The 22128-nt window shown below is 37.6% G+C and overlaps 1 protein-coding gene and 1 long non-coding RNA gene across 33 annotated transcripts in view; both read right to left on the bottom strand.

Annotated features, from left to right (window-relative positions):
* Positions 1-22128, bottom strand: part of NRXN1 (neurexin 1) — a 1204011-nt gene that overhangs the window by 382229 nt on the left and 799654 nt on the right. The gene's annotated exons all lie outside the window — the stretch shown is intronic.
* Positions 101-11654, bottom strand: LOC125109204 (uncharacterized). The gene is made up of 3 exons (XR_007130151.1): positions 11619-11654; positions 10826-10831; positions 101-288 (listed from the first exon to the last, which is right to left on the bottom strand). It is a non-coding gene; the product is annotated as an uncharacterized LOC125109204 (long non-coding RNA).

The following is a 22128-nucleotide window of genomic DNA, read 5'->3' as shown; positions in this document are numbered from 1 at the left end:
TCAGAGATGAGAAGATGGGAAGACTTCCAAGAAATGGGCTGCTGGCCAGAACAAATAGCCATCAATCACCAAGAACATGGCCCAGCTAGACCAGGAGACTGAGAAGCTGTACCAAGACCAGATACCCTGGAGGTGGGCAAGGTGATCCAGCAGGGCCGGCAGAACAAGGGGCTGATTCAGAAGGATTTGGCGATGAAAATCAGTGAAAAGCCGCAGGTCAACTGGGGACTACCAGAGTGGACCAGCCATTCCTAATAACCAGGTTTTGGGCAAAACTGAAAGAGCTATCTGCCTCAGGATACCGGGCTATCAGGAAGCCCACTGAGAAAGGGCCAAGAGCGAAAGGAACTCAAGCCTCGAAATCAGTGTTGGTCTCACCTGGCTCATTCTCTTGGACCACCAGCGCCAGCGTGGGTCTCTTCACGCAGCTGAGCGGAACCTGGGACCTCAGCCCTGCTCAGGAACCCCCTCTACCCATACCTGCTATCAAACAAAGTATGCCAAAGTATTGCTGCTTCTCCTGATCTTTTTTTCTTTCCTATCCCCAGTGTCTGCCCAGCCTCAGGGTGGCTCCCTGTGGAGATGAGAGTGGGACCGCCTCACGCTAGCAGGACTGCTGGGTGGGGCAGCCTGATGTGCAAGAGAAGGTGCCATCTCCAGTCTGACTTTATTTGTTGCCCTTAAAAAAAAAAAAAAGGCATCCAGGAAGGATGGGATATCTGATCCAGTGGGGGAGGGGAGGCACAAGGGAGGGATGGTGGTGAGAGAGTGTCAGGAAAGAACTATGCTTGAGCTAAGTCAAAAGAATGAGGCATTCCCAGCCTTATCGAGGCAGGCTGATCTCTGGTTTGATAAGTAACATAAATCAAGAGCTTCTTACCAAAAGAGTACTGATCAGTGGAAAGAGGAACCTGGTATGGTAAATCCATTCCATTTTCAGAAGAGTCCCTTTAATACACAAGTTCTTCTGGGAAGATTTAGATCTCATGTCTTCCCAAGTAAAACTTTATCCCTAGGAAATGATGAAGGAGAGGACAGCAAAACTCGAAAAAAAGAAGGAGGAGGAATGGTCTCTTGGAAATTATTGTTTGGTCCAGCCCTGGCTATGGACATGTAAGAATTTAGATGTGACAAAATATATTAACTACTAGAAGTACTTGCCTGTCCAGTATATGACTAGAAAGGGTATCTGCATTCTGTTTCTGTTTCTCATGCCCTGATTGTCTATCTTCCTGCCCTTCGCTATGTACAAGAGGATGTGGTGTCAATTAACATTAGGTCTGAATCTCGTAATTTCTGCTAAACTTTGGATCAACATTATAAAACACGCCATTAACACAGATGACTATCTTCTAAATTTGTGCTTTGATTATAAGGAGCAAGAGAGCTTGTATAGGTCAATAAAGATCCACCCCCACTCCTATGAAAGAGATTCAGGGCAAACACGTTTAAAATGGAAGCTCATTAGTTAATATTATAATATTTTCTATATTTTTTCCATCTGATAGTAAACAGAAAATCATAAAATAATGAGAAATAGTACATAGTTGTTCAATACTACCATTGTGGGAAAAAAAAAGTGTTCACTAATGCAATTAAATTAAATAGAAAGAATATAAAGAATAAAATAAATTTGAACTTGCACTCTGATACTGTTGAATTCCATCTTGTCTTACAAAATGTCTTTCACAAACGCAGGTTCTGAATTTTGTTTTATTCTATCATTGCTTAGTTTACCAAATTCCAGATAGTCTTTTGGGAGACTTGCAGACTGACTTACTTCAAAAGGCAATCTGACAGAAATAACTGGAAATTTCAATGAGGATGAAGATTACTCTGTAAAGAGTGAGCAAGTCAGTAGCCATAAGGGAATTTCTCACAAAACCACAATGTAGACCGCTTCACAAATAACTGAACAAATCTTAAAATTTTATTGCACTGAAAGACAACTGGGAGAGAAGACAAACCCTCACTTACTTGTAAAAAGCTTTACTAGTTTATCCGAGTAATTTCCCTGGAATTCACCCTAAATTTAATTGAATAGAGAAACACCTTTAAATATGTCTTAATTACCAGCATATACAAAACACAGAATTACTGCTTTATAAAGGCCATCACTCCAGAAGCTGTAACTAGATGATTTTCTTCAGTGGGCAGCATTTCTAGGCAGACCCTGTTAGTAATACTCATTGTGACTATATGAAGATGAATGGGATGCTTAGGTTTCATGCCTAGTTGATAGAAAATCATTTTATATAAATTATAGATTGATTAGATTTAATTATGGAACTACCATAGTCATAAAGGATTCCAAGCCTTTGTCACTCATCCATCCAACTCTGCTACACAAAGGAAGCGTGGGAGAGTACTTGAGGGAAGGAAGTGCTTCAGAAATGACTGACTTTATGCAACTACCACAGATAGATAGATCTGTTGTGCTTGATAGATAGATCTGATCAAGTTGTGCTTGAGGTCTTTGATGTTGAAAGACCAGGGAAAAATACCTGAGGAGCCAGTTTGTTTATGAGTACACATAAGAACCAATGTTTTTCGATTACATGTAAGTTCCTCTCTTAATTCACAGAGCTATCTAGTAAAATATATTTCATTGTCTCTATTTAACAGGCAAGAGAACTAAAGTTCAGCTAAATTATACATAATTTGCACAAAGTAAATGTGACTTCAAGCTCAAATATAGGTTTGTCTTATTTCGAAGTTTACATTCTCTTTCCATTCTACCATGACATCTCACAATAGGAGCCTCACGTGTCAAGAACCAAGAGAAACCTGGTGGTAATTTAATTGAGATCTGACTAGGTCCTGGGATAGCTAAATATACTGTAACAGAATAAAACTACAAAGTGAAATGATTATAATGGTGATATAAACTGTTGACCTAGGCACAGAAGAGAAGGGTAATTTTTTCCTGCAGTGTTGAGGAAGACCTCTCCAAAAGATAACAATTTAAAATGGGTCTTGAAGGATGATGAGGAGTTCAATCATATCTAATGGCAAAATGGGCAATGTGGGCAAAGGATTCGAGGAAACAAAAACCAGGCACTTGACTTACTCAGAGAATCAAAGATTCCAAAGTGGCTCAGAGGTAGTTTTTTCCTTACTCTCCCCCTTTCTTGATTAGTACATCTCAATTCTTTAGCTTTTTCTAATAAGCCTAATTTTATATGGATGTTAGAATTAATAGAAAAAGGTGATCTTGAAATGACAACTGATTTGGTGATCAAGTTGCCATAGGACTGAAGTGGCAAAGAACTAAAACAAAGATTATGATAAGTCTTCTCCTTGATGCCTTTCTTCAAGGTCCCAATATCTTTACGACAGAAAAATAATGTTGTTGTTTTTTTAGGGCCAAGGTTTTTCAGAGAGGAAATAATAAAAAAATTAACACAAATGGAATAGAAATAGTTAAATATCTAGACACTTATTTGTACTCTTTTCATGACTTTCATATCCTAAGCAACACTATCTTACAGGAAATTGTGCCTCAGTTTGATACATAACGTTTTCCTTGAACATTTGTTGGGAAATCCCAAGGACATCTTCAGTGAGAAAACCTAAAAATTATATGGAAACCCAGGCTAGTAATCAAGATTCCTGTTAGCCTTTTGCAGTGCCTCTCCAAATTTATGAAGTTCTTTATAGACCAACTTGCTAAATCACTAACTTAAAATATCCAAAGAACCTGAAAAAATATTTCACCTGCCACGTCTTTGCTCCCCAAGAGAGAAATTCTCCTCTCAATAAGCAAGTACCTTTCTTTGAATAGTTTCTCAGATCTAGCTTCTAAAATTTGATGAGTATACCACTTCAATAATTTCTTACATCATCTATTATACAATCCCTTATTCTACACATGATATTTTGGAAATGAATGTAGGTTAGTTGTCTGTGGATGTATTTCCTGGCTCCTGTAAGATCCTTAAAACTGATTTTTATGATTAAGGGGTGTCTCTGCTGCTAAACCAAGTCATTCAAACTTTCCTTCTGAGAGAACATTTATTTCAGATAACACATGCTCTCTATGGGTAGCCTGCCCACTTTTCAAATGTAATGATCCTGTCTTCTGTAGATATGAAATTTTCAAAAGATATTGGTATAATGGAGGAGAAAACACCATCCGCTCATTATGTTCAAAATTGATCTGACCCTGAGCTAGCACTTTCGGTAACGGGGTTCCATACTCATGTAGACCCTTTCAGGAAATGGCTTATTTATGGATATTAATAGATAAACACATACACATTTATATATATGGACTATTTCACACTTCTGGCTTTATATAATTGTATCCTCTCTTCCTTTTCAATACATTTTCAAAGTAGGAAAGATGCAATATACAGGAGGGTTGAATTTCTACAGCAGCTAGAAATCTGTTGTCTGCTATATACTGGCTCTGTTGATGATGTACTGAGAGTACATATATTCCATATTTGCATCCAGTCCTCTCCAGCAGATTTGCATAGTTCTCATCTACCAAATGAAGTAATGCTAAAGATGGTTTAATATCCTGGTCATTGCCCAATGTTAAAAACAAGCAACAAAAACACTGACTTCTAAATTTATTATTTGAAAAAAATCTTCATTTATCCTGAGGAATTGGTATATTATTTCCCCTTGGATAATAGTTTAGTAAGTTTGCATGTGTTTCTTCCACTCCTTAGTTTCCACTTAGTAGCTCATTATTCTATTATAATTTCAAAAGTAAATCATATTCAGTACATAGCATGAATAATAAGCTCTCATTTTGAAAAAAATAGTTTCTTATTATTTCAAATTGTTCCCTATTTTTAAAAAGATGAAAGAAAAAATGTGGTTAACCTGTACAGCCATATAAAGCAATAAAAAATAGTCTAACTAACTTGCTGATCTACTTTGCTCCAGTCCTTTTGAAATGGCTATGTTTTAAATAAAACCTATTTCCTTAGGCTAATAAACAATCTATAATCCATTAAGCCTTTATGAACAAATCTAAGGCTTCTGAAATTAATGCTTAGGAAAGAAAAAGTCAAGTAATGGATTTCAAAGAAATATGAAGGTAATTAAAGAAGACCAAGGATCAAACTCCCATCACCATAATGATTCCTAGAACAGAGCCTTCCAAATGGCCATTTAGGAAGTTTATATATAACCTAACCCAGAATATGAAATGAGATAGCAAGGAAAAAGGCAAGAAACAACATTATTTTAGAAAGGAGTTGGGATAGAGCCAAGAAGAAAGAAAGAAAGAAAGAGAGAGAGAGAGAAAGAAAGAAAGAGATGGAGGGAGTCATGGGGAGGGAGAAAGGAAGAAAGGGACAGAGGGAGAAAGAAAGGAAAGTAGGTAGGAAGGAAGGAAGGGAAAGGGAGAGAAAGAGAAAAAGAAAGGGAAGGAAGGGAAGGGAAGAAAGGAAGGAAATCAGAGTAGTTATTCTCTGAAACAGTAAATAGCTTTAATGGATATTTGTAAACTAAAGAGAAATCAGGAAAGTTAATAATATTTATAAAGGAACTGTGGGTTTTAAAGTTTAAAAGCATAATTTAAGCCTGAAAGTTGGGTTAAATAAATGAGTTAGACCACTGATCCTCGTGATGCCAGAAGTATCTTAGTTACAAGTAATGATTTGAGTAGTATTTATGTTCATATGTCTGAAACATGCAAAGGTCCTTTTCTCCCATGTATTTGAGTGCAATACAGAAAATCAGCAACACAATCCACCTGCTCTGGGTAGGAAAGCCACAGATAAATGCACATGGAGTGAGCAGAGATGGAGAATTGCCATAATAAACTTTGACCTTTGTTCCGATTACACAGGTAACACAACTTTGTGCTAGGCACATGGCCATGCAATATATGGAAAGAATTTTCCAGTCAGTCCTGAAGCTACGTGGCTATGTGGCCATGTTCTGGCCAATAAGAAATAAGCAAAACTGATGGCAATTTCAAGTCATGCCCTTGGAAGGGAACTGGCCTTCTCCTTCCATTCCAATGACAATATCTGCCTTGGACCGAACACATGAAGATAATCCCTTACGGTTATTAGAATCGAAAGACAAAATTCTGACAATTCTGCAGAGAAAGGCCACCTCATTCAGATTTTACTGCTCAGAGTTCAGATTTTATGGCTCAAACTCTTACATGAGAGGCAAATAAATTTTTATTCTGTTTAAGACATTTTCAATTTATATCTCTCACCTGCAACAGAACCTATACCATAATAATAAGCACACTCTAGCACTTACCATGTGCCAGACAGTTTTTTTGGGTGGTTTTAATATACTAACTCATGGGGAGGAGGAGTCAAGATGGCGGAGAAGTAGCAGGCTGAGACTACTTCAGGTAGCGGGAGATCAGCTAAATAGCTTATCTAAAGATTGCAAACACCTACAAATCCAACGGGAGATTGAAGAAAAGAACAACAGCAATTCTAGAAACAGAAAATCAACCACTATCTGAAAGGTAGGACTGGCGGAGAAGTGAATCCAAAGCGACTGGAAGATAGACCGCGGGGGGAGGGGCAGGCTCCCGGCGAGCAGCGGAGCAACGGAGCACAAAATCAGGACTTTTAAAAGTCTGTTCCGCTGAGGGACATCGCTCCAGAGGCTTAACTGGGGTGAAGCCCAGGCGGGGTCAGCGCGGCCTCAGGTCCCACAGGGTCACAGAAGGATCAGGGGTGTCTGAGTGTCGCAGAGCTTACCGGTATTAGAACAGGGAAGCCGGCTACAGAGACAGAGCTGAGGAGTAAACTCGGGGTTACCTTGAACCGGTAGCAGGCTCGGTCAGCTCGGAGCGTGGCCGGAGGCCAGGGTGACGGGAGTAATTGGGCGCTGTTCTCTGAGGGCGCACTGAAGAGTGGGGCCCCGGGCTCTCGGCTCCTCCGGGCCGGAGACCAGGAGGCCGCCATCTTCATTCCCGTCTTCCAGAACTCTACGGAAAGTGATCAGGGAACAAAAGCTCCCGAAAGCAAACCCAGCAAACCCAGCAAACCGGAGCGGATTACTCAGCCCGGCCCGGGTAAGGGCGGTGCAACTCCGCCTGGGGCAAAGACGCTTGAGAATCACTACAACAGGCCCCTCCCCCAGAAGATCAACGAGAAACCCAGCCAGGACCAAGTTCACCTACCAAGGAGTGCAGTTTCAATACCAAGGAGAGCAGCGGAATTCCAGAGGAGAAGAAAGCAAAGCATGGAACTCATGGCTTTCTCCCCATGATTCTTTAGCCTTGCAGTTAATTTAATTTTTTTTTCTTTTTCAATTTTTTTTCTCTTCTTCTGATAAATTTTTTTAACTTTTACCGTTTTCTTTTTTTAACGTTTTTTAAATAGTTTATCTAATATATAAATATATTTTTTTTTCCTTTTTATATTTTTTATTGGCTTTCTTTTTTTAATAGTTTCTTTTTTTTTTTTTCTTTCTGAACCCCTTTTTATCCCCTTTCTCGCACCTCACAATTTGGGATCTCTTCTGATTTGGCTAAAGCATATTTTCCTGGGGTTGTTGCCATCCTTTTAGTATTTTACTTGCTCCTTCATATACTCTTATCTGGACAAAATGACAAGGCGGAAAAATTCACAACAAAAAAAAGAACAAGAAGCAGTACCAAAGGCAAGGGACCTAATCACTACAGACATTGGTAATATGTCAGATATAGAGTTCAGAATGATGATTCTCAAGGTTCTAGCCGTGCTTGAAAAAGGCATGGAAGATATTAAAGCAACCTTCTCGGGAGATATAAAAGCCCTTTCTGGAGAAATAAACTAAAATCTAACCAAGTTGAAATAAAAAAAGCTATTAATGAGGTGCAATCAAAAATGGAGGCTCTCACTGCTAGGATACATGAGGCAGAAGAAAGAATTAGCGATATAGAAGACCAAATGACAGAGAATAAAGAAGCTGAGCAAAAGAGGGACAAACAGCTACTGGACCACGAGGGGAGAATTCGAGAGATAAGTGACACCATAAGATGAAACAACATTAGAAAAATAGGGATTCCAGAAGAAGAGGAAACAGAGAGGGGAGCAGAAGGTATGTTGGAGAGAATTATTGGAGAGAATTTCCCCAATATGGCAAAGGGAACAAGCATCAAAATCCAGGAGGTTCAGAGAACCCCCCTCAAAATCAATAAGAATAGGTCCACACCCCGTCACCTAATAGTAAAATTGACAAGTCTTAGTGACAAAGAAAAGATCCTGAAAGCAGCCCGGGAAAAGAAGTCTGTAACGTACAATGGTAAAAATATTAGATTGGCAGCAGACTTATCCACAGAGACCTGGCAGGCCAGAAAGAGCTGGCATGATATATTCAGAGTACTAAATGAGAAAAACATGCAGCCAAGAATACTATATCCAGCTAGGCTATCATTGAAAATAGACAGAGAGATTAAAAGCTTCCAGGACAAACAAAAACTGAAAGAATTTGCAAATACCAAACCAGCTCTACAGGAAATATTGAAAGGGGTCCTCTAAGCAAAGAGAGACCCTCAAAGTAGTAGATCAGAAAGAAACGGAGACAATATACAATAACAGTCACCTTACAGGCAATACAATGGCACTAAATTCATATCTCTCAATACTTACCCTGAATGTGAATGGGCTAAATGCCCCAATCAAAAGACACAGGGTATCAGAATGGATAAAAAAACAAAACCCATCTATATGTTGCCTACAAGAAACTCATCTTACACCCGAAGACACCTCCAGGTTTAAAGTGAGGGGGTGGAAAAGAATTTACCATGCTAATGGACATCAGAAGAAAGCAGGAGTGGCAATCCTTATATCAGATCAATTAGATTTTAAGCCAAAGACTATAATAAGAGATGAGGAAGGACACTATATCATACTCAAAGGAACTGTCCAACAAGAAGATCTAACAATTTTAAATATCTATGCCCCTAACGTGGGAGCAGCCAACTATATAAACCAATTAATAACAAAATCAAAGAAACACATCGACAAGAATACAATAATAGTAGGGGATTTTAACACTCCCCTCACTGAAATGGACAGATCATCCAAGCAATAGATCAACAAGGAAATAAAGGCCTTAAATGACACACTGGACCAGATGGACATCACAGATATATTCAGAACATTTCATCCCAAAGCAACAGAATACACATTCTTCTCCAGTGCACATGGAACATTCTCCAGAATAGATCACATTCTTGGTCTTAAATCAAGTCTTAACCGGTATCAAAAGATTGGGATCATTCCCTGCATATTTTCAGACCACAATGCTCTAAAGCTAGAACTCAATCACAAGAGGAAATTTGGAAAGAACCCAAATACATGGAGACTAAACAGCATCCTTCTAAAGAATGAATGGGTCAAACCAGGAAATCAAAGAAGAATTGAAAAAATTTATGGAAACAAATGATAATGAAAACACAACGGTTCAGAATCTGTGGGACACAACAAAGGCAGTCCTGAGAGGAAAATATATAGCGGTACAAGCCTTTCTCAAGAAACAAGAAAGGTCTCAGGTACACAACTTAACCCTACACCTAAAGGAGCTGGAGAAAGAACAAGAAAGAAACCCTAAAGCCAGCAGGAGAAGAGAAATCATAAAGATCAGAGCAGAAATCAATGAAATAGAAACCAAAAAAAACAATAGAACAAATCAACGAAACTAGGAGCTGGTTCTTTGAAAGAATTCATAAGATTGATAAACCCCTGGCCAGACTTATCAAAAAGAAAAGATAAAGGACCCAAATAAATAAAATCATGAATGAAAGAGGAGAGATCACAACGAACACCAAAGAAATACAGACAATTATAAGAACATACTATGAGCAACTCTACGCCAACAAATTTGACAATCTGGAAGAAATGGATGCATTCCTAGAGACATATAAACTACCACAACTAAACCAGGAAGAAATGGAAAGCCTGAACAGACCCATAACCAGTAAGGAGATTGAAACAGTCATCAAAAATCTCCAAACAAACAAAAGCCCAGGGCCAGATGGCTTCCCAGGGGAATTCTACCAAACATTTAAAGAAGAACTAATTCCTATTCTCCTGAAACTGTTCCAAAAAAATAGAAATGGAAGGAAAACTACCAAACTCATTTTATGAGGCCAGCATCACCTTGATCCCAAAACCAGACAAGGATCCCATCAAAAAAGAGAACTACAGACCAATATCCTTGATGAACACAGATGCAAAAATTCTCGCCAAAATACTAGCCAATAGGATTCAACAGTCCATTAAAAGGATTATTCACCACGACCAAGTGGGATTTATTCCAGGGCTGCAAGGTTGGTTCAACATCCACAAATCAATCAATGTGATACAACACATCAATAAAAGAAAGAACAAGAACCATATGATACTCTCCATATATGCTGAAAAAGCATTTGACAAAGTACAGCATCCCTTCCTGATCAAAACTCTTCAAAGTGTAGGGATAGACGGCACATACCTCAATATTATCAAAGCCATCTATGAAAAACCCACCGCAAATATCATTCTCAATGGAGAAAAACTGAAAGCTTTTCCGCTAAGGTCAGGAACACGGCAGGGATGTCCGTTATCACCACTGCTATTCAACATAGTACTAGAAGTCCTAGCCTCAGCAATCAGGCAACAAAAGGAAATTAAAGGCATCCAAATCGGCAAAGAAGAAGTCAAACTATCACTCTTTGCAGATGATATGATACTCTATGTGGAAAACCCAAAAGACTCCACTCCAAAACTGCTAGAACTGGTACAGGAATTCAGTAAAGTGTCAGGATATAAAATCAATGCACAGAAATCAGTTGCATTTCTCTACACCAACAACAAGACAGAAGAAAGAGAAATTAAGGAGTCCATCCCATTTACAATTGCACCCAAAACTGTAAGATACCTAGGAATAAACCTAACCAAAGAGACTAAGAATCTATACACAGAAAACTATAAAGGACTCATGAAAGAAATTGAGGAAGACACAAAGAAATGGAAAAATGTTCCATGCTCCTAGATTGGAAGAATAAATATTGTGAAAATGTCTATGCTACCTAAAGCAATCTACACATTTAATGCAATTGCTATCAAAGTACCATCCATTTTTTTCAAAGAAATGGAACAAATAATCCTAAAATTTTATGGAACCAGAAAAGACCTCGAATAGCCAAAGAAATATTGAAAAAGAAAGCCAAAGTTGGTGGCATCACAAGTCCGGACTTCAAGCTCTATTACAAAGCTGTCATTATCAAGACAGCATGGTACTGGCACAAAAACAGACACATAGATCAATGGAACCGAACAGAGAGCCCAGAAATAGACCCTCAACTCTATGGTCAACTCATCTTCGACAAAGCAGGAAAGAATGTCCAATGGAAAAAAGACAGCCTCTTCAATAAATGGTGTTGGGAAAATTGGACAGCCACATGCAGAAAAATGAAATTGGATCATTTCCTTATACCACACACCAAAATAGACTCAAAATGGATGAAGGACCTCAATGTGAGAAAGGAATCCTTCAAAATCCTTGAGGAGAACACAGGCAGCAACTTCTTCGACCTCAGCCGCAGCAACATCTTCCTAGGAACATCACCAAAGGCAAGGGAAGCAAGGGCAAAAATGAACTATTGGGATTTTATCAAGATCAAAAGCTTTTGCACAGCAAAGGAAACAGTGAACAAAACCAAAAGACAACTGACAGAATGGGAGAAGATATTTGCAAACGACATATCAGATAAAGGGCTAGTGTCCAAAATCTATAAAGAACTTAGCAAACTCAACACCCAAAGAACAAATAATCCAATCAAGAAATGGGCAGAGGACATGAACAGACATTTCTGCAAAGAAGACATCCAGATGGCCAACAGACACATGAAAAAGTGCTCCATATCACTCGGCATCAGGGAAATACAAATCAAAACCACAATGAGATATCACCTCACACCAGTCAGAATGGCTAAAATTAACAAGTCAGGAAAGGACAGATGCTGGCGAGGATGCGGAGAAAGGGGAACCCTCCTACACTGTTGGTGGGAATGCAAACTGGTGCAACCACTCTGGAAAACAGCATGGAGGTTCCTCAAAATGTTGAAAATAGAACTACCCTATGACCCAGCAATTGCACTGCTGGGTATTTACCCTAAAGATACAAACGTAGTGATCCGAAAGGGCACGTGCACCCAAATGTTTATAGCAGCAATGTCTACAATAGCCAAACTATGGAAAGAACCTAGATGTCCATCAACAGACGAATGGATAAAGAAGATGTGGTATATATACACAATGGAATACTATGCAGCCATCAAAAGAAATGAAATCTTGCCATTTGCGACGATGTGGATGGAACTAGAGGGTATCATGCTTAGCGAAGTAAGTCAATCGGACAAAGACAACTATCATATGATCTCCCTGATATGAGGGAGAGGAGATGCAACATGGGGGGTTAAGGGGGTAGGAGAAGAATAAATGTAACAAGATGGGATTGGGAGGGAGACAAACCATAAGTGACTCTTAATCTCACAAAACAAACTGAGGGTAGCTGGGGGGAGGGGGGTTGGGAGAGGGGGAGTGGGGTTATGGATATTGGGGAGGGTATGTGCTATGGTGAGTGCTGTGAAGTGTGTAAACCTGGCGATTTGCAGACCTGTACCCCTGGGGATAAAAATATATGTTTATAAAAAATAAAATTAATATACTAACTCATTAAATAATACACTAATCTGAAAAAGGTAATCTATTATTTTTTAAAAAGACTGTATTTATTTGACAGAGAGAGACACAGCAAGAGAAGGAACATAAGCAGGGGGACTGGGAGAGGGAGAAACAGGTTTCCCACTGAACAGGGAGCCCAATGCAGGGCTAGATCCCAGGTCCCTAGGATCATGACCTGAGCCAAAGGCAGGCGCTTTATGACTGAGCCACCCAGACACCCCAAAGGTCACCTATTATTAAAGGTAGTTACAGTTGTAGAACTCAAGCACAGAGGTCAAGTAAGTGGTAGATCCGGGGTCCGAATCCAGGCAGTTTGGCTTTAGAGTGCGTATGCTTCGTCTCGTGATTTAGCATAATGCTATACACTTACCAAATATTAAATATATGTTTAATTAATTAAGAGCTAATCCATTTGCTTAACACTGTTTAGCTGTATTTAGAAATCTCAACGTGGGTGGCTTTGTTAATGTAGTTGCTGATTTTCCTCCTCTACAAGAAGAAAAGGATTATTTTATATGCAGCAGTGTCCTATAGGACACTCTGCACCCAGCAGCCTTCTATGTAGGCAATCTGTAGCAGCCCTGGAATTACGCTGGCATATCAGCTACTGCCATGTAAGGATCCAGCAATATTGGATGTCTTCCTTCCATCCTTGCCTATCAAGTGCCAAGGCCACAGTGATTGGTGATAGTGGAAGACTTAGAAACATGAATGAGACATCCATTCCCTAAGGAATTCAAAATCCAAACTCCTTTAAGTACAAGATCTTACCAAAGATCTCTTTTGTGATTTTTTTTTCCATTAATATAATAGGATTTTGAGTATGACAAGTCTCAGAAAACTATGTTTTCAGTGCAATAGAGAAAAGGGAATACTAACAACTATAATGAGATTTTTTTTCTTTTTAATTTTTCTTTGCCCTCCAAAATACTATCTGGAATTTATGTGACAGAGAACAGACCCCATCTCCTTGAGATTTTCTTCCCCTTCTATTCCCATGTATCAAGGAATGAATCCATAAAGATTCTTTTTGCAGAGATTCAGGTTTTCAGTGTTTCAATAATGAAGAGCCACTTTGCTTTAGATAAATTTAATTAAAGTTTCAGAAATGAACTAAGAGCCATAGGGCTTTCTGTATTCTTGAAACAAAGAAGAATTTAACCAATTAATACATAAGGGGAACAAATGATTATTGTGGATTCAAGGCACAATCTTGTCAGTCATCTTTATAAACAAGTTATAGATTATAAAATCCACCATGCCAGAAGTCAAGAATGTCTTGGTTGACAATTAATTACTAAGACCAATTCTATTAAGGTGAATTCTATCCTTCATTTTCCAATTTGGAAAATGCATTGCAGTTTTGATTTGTAAACCCGTGTACCAGTATCAAATTTGAACTTTATATAAAATGTGGTATGTTGTAATAAACATTCTCCCAAATTAAAGGTATACTTTGTTTCTACACATAGCACCAGCAAATGGCTGAATATGTCTCCCTTTATGCCAGCTTGAAGGAGAACACTCTTTTATTGAGGCTTACTGTCCTTAAGATGTTTAGAAGTATTCCTACTTTGCATTTTTAATTGCATTTGAAAGGGAGTAGGGAGAAAGAACAGTTCAGAATATTTGTTGCCAATCTGAGAAATAAATTTGTATTTGCTTATTTGCTACAGTCTGCCAGATCATATCTATCCATCCATCTATCTATTGATACAATATATATTCATTTCTTCATATAGTTAGAGTTTTACTGTCTAGAGTCCAAAGGAAAGCTTATGGACTCAGCTTGTCTGGAACACCTGTAGGTCAAAATTTTGGAAGTGTCTTAATATAAATTGTTCTTCCTTGGATCTCACTGGAGTAAGGGCAAGAGTAATAATCAGTCCATGTTTTTCCCTCTAAGCACTATCACTCCAGAGCAGGCCAATTGTTCACAGCCATCTGCAACATTCATCAGCAGTCTTTATGTTCACTCCACACTTCAATTTTCACAATTTTCACAAAGCCATCCATGAATTGCATACATACATTAAAATTTTTGGAAGGAAGACTGTTACTTAGAATGATGAGTTTCTGGAAAAACTTTGCCTATTAGTTTTCTCAATACCAACAGAGTTTGGCTGGTACTGAATTGAAAAAAGAATTGAAATTCAGGAACGTTTTATTAATTGCATTTCTAGGGGCCACAATTCTCTTCTTCAACTTTCTGTTCTTTATACCCAACTTAAGTCATTATCATGAATTAATCATGATTGTCTATCGTATTTATGAACTTCCACAAGTTAGCCAGCCCTAAACACTTCTGCATAATTACTCTCTGTAAACCTCTCAGGTATATTTTAGTATAAGTAATGAAAGTTTTCAATAAGCAGACTATGCCATAAAAATTGGCATTATTGTGACTAAGCCAAAATTTATTGTAAGACACCTTACCTTGACTATTATTGTTGATCTCAAAAACCAGAGGTCTGCTCACCTCTAGATTCTTTTTCACATATTTCAGATAAAAAATAATTCTATTTATATTTCAACACTTATTATTATCCTATGAAATATATCAATTATGCATATCTAGCATAAACATTAACTGATTCCCTTTAAGTCCTCCCTAGCTGTCTTGCATTATAAACAAATTCAAGAATTATAATACAAGAGGGCGCCTGGGTGGCTCAGTGGGTTAAGCCGCTGCCTTCGGCTCAGGTCATGATCTCAGGGTCCTGGGATCAAGTCCCACATCGGGCTCTCTGCTCAGCAGGAAGCCTGCTTCCCTCTCTCTCTCTCTCTCTGCCTTCCTCTTTGTCTACTTGTGATCTCTCTCTGTCAAATAAATAAATAAAATCTTTAAAAAAAAAAAGAATTATAATACAAGAATTCTTAGTCTACATAGCTACAGAACAAATACCATTTTATAGATTGTAACAGTAATGTAAACATACATAATTTATCCCAATTAGCTGAAAGTCCTGACACACAAGATTGCAGCCACAGATCTATTAAGATGCAACAGAAATGATATGACATATTGAGAAGGCTGGTTACCTTTATCATGATTATGGAAACTGAAAAATGTGTTCTCCTGTTATCTATTCTGGACAGAATGCTTTTTCTGACCTGGTACACTGAAATAAATTGTCAACCAAACCCTAGAGAGACAAATCCAAAATGTACCCAGAACTCCATACATTAAGTGAATTTTTGATAGAATACAATAGGGATCAAGGACAATGTGGCCTACTAAATAAGTTAAAAAGGATGAAAGGGTTGAAAATTTTCTAGGCTCTCTGGAGATATGAACCAGCTTTGATTAAGTAGTTGAAAATACTCCAAACATCAAGGAAAGCACAGGTAGTAGTAGCAATGAAATCTCTCTCTCTCTCTTTCTCTCCCTCTCTCTCTCTCTATATATAAATTATATACTCGCTATTCAATGAGTCACAAGTCCCCAGGAGCCAACTAAAGCCATTTTCAGCATTGGTGTCCAGAGACTTCTTTCCTCTTTGGAGTTGGGTAAGATAAAAACAAAAATGCCCCTCCTTTGTACTTAAACTCCACAGGAAAGCAATTTTACAGAGCTACAGAAGCAGATCTTATTAACTAAAGTCTATTTTTTTGTACCTCTCCAAATTGCCCTCCCTTTATTATTCAGGTGTTCTAAAGAATGGGTTCTAAGATACCTTTATGAAATGTGAAGTACTTATCAGTGTTCAATGAACACTAAATATATATTCATTCTTCATTAATATATACATACTTATTGACCCAACTGTATTTAAAATTTAACTCAGTAAAATTAAACTGTATCCACATCATCACGAGACAAAACAAGACTGTTTAAAATATGATTTTGAAGACCAAAAGATTCATTCCTTTGAAAAGATGAAATAAGTGCTACCAACTTTTATTTAAATAATATTTTTTTCTGTACAGTTTAACCAAGAAACTAAATTAAGGTATACATGATTAACAAATCTTTAAAAACCCAATGTAAACAGGCTTATTATACATACCCAGGGTCCTAAAAATCAAACAGCGACTGAATTTTATAATCTTATTTTTAATCAATTCATGTAATTCCAATGATGATCTAATACTTAGATTTAAAATTAAACAATATAGGGGCACCTGGGTGGCTCAGTTCATGACCTGCTCAGGTCATGATCCCAGGGTCCTAGAATCAAGCCCCACATCAGGCTCTTTGCTCAGCAGGGAGCCTGCTTCTACCTCTCCCTCTCCCTCTACCTGCTAGTCCACCTGCTTGTGCTCTCTCTCTCTGTCAAAAAAATAAGTAAAATTCTTTTAAAAAATAAAAATTTAAAAAATTAAATTAAATTAAACAACATAATAAACACATACCAGAGATAAGAAAAAAAAAAATATTTGTTATGTTCAGGATTCAAGTCACAATCTCAGGTCAATAGATTCATAATGTTTTAAATCTTAAATCACTGACAATGAATATTTGATAATCATTACCCCCAAATCTCCATTGCTACCAAATTAGTTTCTATCAGATGACAAGTGGATATGCTAATAAGCCCGGGCCACAAATTAATGAAAAAGTCTATTGTGGCTTGCTTCTCAATATTATTACCCAAGTGCATTTCGCAAAATCCAAACTGCTTTGTTTCAGGAAACACATGACAGTTTCCCCCAGATTGGAATCTCCAATGTTCTTGTCCTTGGGAGCTGTGAAGAAGAGAGAAACTGTCTACCCAATTTCCTGTCCCTTTTTGCAAGAATGGGGTTTTAGAAATAACCCTTTCCTTTGTCCACGGTCAGATGAACCCTACCTTGATTCTTCTTGGGTAAATTGGTCCCTCCCTGCTGCCTCATGGTTGTGTTCTTTAAAATGAAACAAGAAAAAGCACTGGCCACCTAACACTTGGTGATTATTCAAATCACTGTTACTTTAAAAATCAAACTGAATATCAAACGAGAAGAAGCCTCTAGTCTTCTGTCTTACAAGATAATCAAATTAATCACTGAATAACTAGATTAATCTTTTGGGATTTTAAAGCACTGAAAGTGGGACACCCTACAAAAATTACTTGCTATAAAATAAGAGCCAAACATCACTGAATTCACTGTCTGCTCCTTAAGTCATTATGCTTTTGGGCTTTTACTAAAATAGATGACGTCTAACTTATTAAAGGAATATTCACCCTGGTTAATTCCGAATAGTAGCACCTGTGACTGCTAAGAAAGCAACTATCTCTTTAAAAGCCAGCCTGAAGCTGTGCTCAGGTGTGCACACTGAGCCTTTTGTCTTTAGGCTTGGCAAACACCAGCTCAAAAATAATTTTGTCATTCAGAAGAGAAGATATTTTATGTATAAAAGATTATGAATTTCACAGCTGACTTGAGATCTACTCAAGCCAACAACATTGGTTTCTACTTTGCAAGTAGGATTTGTTCTGCCAGTGCAGATTTCTCAGTAAGTACTTTTCCCTTTCAAAGGCCAAGTCAGATTTCAAAGCAACATTTACATTTTTTTTTAATACAAATCAAGCCACTGATTACATTAGCTCAGATTCAAAACTGATGCACTCTTTGTGTCTGTCCCCTCCTCCTACATTTTTGTTAAAATGGAAAGAATCTTGGTTTCCAACTTTTAATATTGACATTTTTTTGGTGTAATCAAAATGCAGAAACATTGGCTTAGATGCAGAACAAAACTGAAGAAGGGATTAAGGACCACAGTTGGCTTTTTGCTGTTATAAGGGTCTATATGTTATGTGTATATGGTATGCCTTTTTAACAGCTAGGTCTATCTCTTTTTGAATAACACATAATACTGATACCATGTACTAGACAACATGCCCATGAAAACAGCTGAGGTACTATGTAACATGTGAATTTACTTTCTTCCTTTTATTTGGTTTCTGCTTTTATCATTATATGTTTTGAAAGCTTCAGGATATGTCAGATTAGGCAAAGATCAAGAAGAAGATTAACTTTTTGTCTGGGGAGTCCTGTAATTGTGAACATCTCTAAAGCCTAAAAGGCAATTTAATTAGTCACTAAGTGGGGAGAGTCTATTGAACAACAGGCTCTAATTGGCATTACTCCTGGTCATCTGAGTAGAACATAGAAAGGTTGTAAATGAAATGGCAATAGATTTAATTGCTCATTCTAAATATTCATAACAGTCCAAGACCTTGCCTCAAACCAAGTTTAGACAAATTCTAAACAATTTCATTTTTCATTTAATTGGTGATCAGGCCCAGCATACTGAAACCACGTCTATGTAAAAACACCACCAAATGACTATTTCCATTATTCCTGTTTACTCTCAAGAGCTTTCGTGATGAGTTTATTTAAACCATGATCCACTGAAATCACTAATGACCCTCCAACCTTCCCCTTTTTCTTTCTCTGGATTTATACATGTATTTCTAGAAATTGTGCATGTACCTTAAGAAATAATAATAATATAAAAAAATAAAATAAAGGGGGCATGATAAGCTCCAGGTAATCAGTGATGAAACTTTGCTTCAGAAACTATCTCAAATGGAACTATGTCATTTGTGGAGTCTTGTGCACACAGAATCTAAGTTGGCATTCAGATTTAGGGAGAGGCAGTATACACAGTGCTAAAGAACACGGAAGACATAAGTCAGACATATTTTAGTTAATGACCTGGCCACCAGTGTGGCCTTGGGCAAGTTTTTAAATTTCTTCTGGCTTCATAATCCTCACCTGTGAAATGGAGCTAGTTTGCTAATCTCTTACGGCTTTGGTAAGGATTCCATGAGATATGTTTGTAAAGCACTTAATGAAGTGTTGGACACATAAGAGCGGCTCTAAATGTTAGTGATAATTTTAGGACTTAATATCAAAGGATCTCTCTTTAAAGACAACCACTGAATGAAAAGAGAAGTATTTTCTCAATACTTTAATTGCCTAGAGTTGGACATTCAATCCCAGGTCCTTTCCCACCTACATATTTCTTATTTGATTTTTTTTTTTTTTAAAGAAGAAGGTTGAGTATAATTTGTCTACATTAACCTTAGTTATTACTTAGAACTCAATTTAGAACATTTGTAAAACAAGATACTCTTACAAGTCCAAACTGGAAAATCCTCAAACATCGATGTCTTTGAAATTGTACTGTACATACAGCTTTTTATTGGGCCACACAGTTTCATCTCTAAAGTTATGGGAAATCAGGAGTTCCAGCTTCCAGCATTGCCTCTGTCACCAGTTGTGAGGACCCCGCTCCCCTTCATCTATAATATGAGAGTTTGCATCTTAGGTCCCTTCAGTGTGTCCAAAAGTTGTTTTAGAATGTAACTCCAATGTAATTTATGAAGAAAAAAAAATCTCTCATCTTATATGTGGTAAATCCCCAACTGTGACAAATTCATTTTCACTTATACAAAATGCTGGCTCAGCTCCTCTGGCAGACCCCCATGGTGGACACTCTAGTTACACACAAAATCAGGTCAAACTGCCAGACAGGAAATGTGAAGAAGGGACACGCTCCCAGCCTGCGTTATCTAGTCTAATTTTCCTGTTCCCTTAGATGCCACCATTGGAGCCTTGCCAGATGCCTCTCTGGAAACAATTATTAATTGCACTTGTTCAAATTAGCCCTTCCTCCAAAGTCCCTTCTAAAATCACACTACAGTGCTGTCCTGAGATCTTAGGGAGACTAACTTAAAAACTACCCAATCTCTCCCCTTCCAAACAGGTTTCTGCAGATAGACTCATGTGTAAAATAGACCTCATGACATTTCTGGTTCTTAGAATGGATTTTTTTGGGGGTGGGTGGGTGGGCGCGGTTCAGGGCCTGAGGGATGCAACTAAAGTAAATAAAGCTTGTCATGTAGTCAGTTCTGGATGATAAATATGCACTAATAGAAGGAAAAATCCAAAACCACTTGCCTTTGCAATACAGCATTTTGTGAGTTTTAGCACAATACTAGACATATAGGAGTTACTTAGTAATACTCATGCTTGCTGAATGATAATTTGGCAAAGGGATCTTTACTTAAGCTAACAATTACCCAACATCACAGTCCCTTTTAAGTTTGCTCCCTCTGTCACTAGGATTTGGATGTGTTTGTCCTGTAGAATATAACCTTGTCTGCAGCTTCTCTAGGGTGGGGGGTGGGGGGGGAGCGGGGGAGGGCATTGGGGAAAGAGAGAGAAAAAAGATTTGAAGCCCGTGTGTACACTTCTGAGCTGTCTTTGGCCCCCATTCATGCAAAGTTCCTAACCTTCAAGACTATAACTGTAACTGGTTACAGTTACAAATAGATTCAGGACTGAGATCTGTGAGTGCATTTTATTCCTTGGTTCAGTAGGATAAAGGATCAACAGGCTTAAATTCTGATCAGCTAGCTATGGAGAGGACAAGATATTTAACCTCTCTGTTTCCTCATCTATAAAAAGGAGAAAATGTTAATATTCAGCTAGTAGTTATTGTGTGGCTTAAATGAGATGACATATAAGCTCAGAGGTATCACAAGGCTTGAATTAACATATGTAACATACGGAAGAGAGTAGCAAAAAGATAGTAGGTGTTCAATGAAAAGTTGCAGTTATTACAATTTTTATTATTATTGTTACACAGAAGAAAACTTCATATTAAAATGGGCTGTTTTTTGAAAGTCAGTTTGAAGCACAGAAATTTATCCTCATGAAAATAATACTGCTTTACCAAATATCAGCTCCTACATACCATAACCTCTTTGGCTACAGTTCCTTTTGATATGTTTTCACAGAGCAGTGACAAATCATCTTTTATTTAGTGCAGCCTGGGATAAAGGAGAGATTTACTAAATAAACTGCTCTCATATCCTGTAGTTCCCACATCCATGATCCTGTGTTTTAGGCAGAAGCAACTAATGGAAGTAGAAACATGGAAGAGAGGAATATAGGAGAGAGAAAAATAATCTCTCCCTTAGTTTTATTTATAAATATTTATCAGATTTAACTATAATGATAATGACACATTTTTCTTATCCTTAAAACTATGCATAACATGTCCTCTGATGTATCAGGAAATAAATGAAAAGCCCGTTTCTAGTCATCATGCTTTTGAATTTGATGGAGAAATGTATTTTTCACTCTCACTGAAGACTTTTGCTTCAAACTGAAGAAGACATTCTGGTTTGTCTTTAGATTATTACTACTGAATGTTCCAAAAATAGCTTAAGATTTAAACCTTAACTTCCAGTCTTAGATATAGCTCTGGGTATGAATGTTTACTTTAGCAAAACATGAAACTAAGTCTTACTCAGTTGCCTTCAAGTATTAAAATCTTGAAAGAAAATATCAACCAAGTAAAATGAATGAGCAAATTGATTTACTTTTCCTACGGGATTAGGATTCAACCTCTTTTAACTTCGATCAAGTAAGTTAAAAGTTGTTTTTTTTTCTTGTTAGTTTTTTGGTTATTTGGGAGGAGTGTTATTACATGGTTTGTTGTTGTTGCTTTGTTTCTCATAAGATCTAGTTTCTTGCTCTT

The sequence above is a fragment of the Lutra lutra genome, chromosome 9 (assembly GCF_902655055.1).
Source record: "Lutra lutra chromosome 9, mLutLut1.2, whole genome shotgun sequence".
Taxonomy (NCBI): Eukaryota; Metazoa; Chordata; class Mammalia; order Carnivora; family Mustelidae; genus Lutra; species Lutra lutra.
Note: the sequence above shows the minus strand (reverse complement) of the source record. Positions and strands in the feature narration are given on the sequence as shown.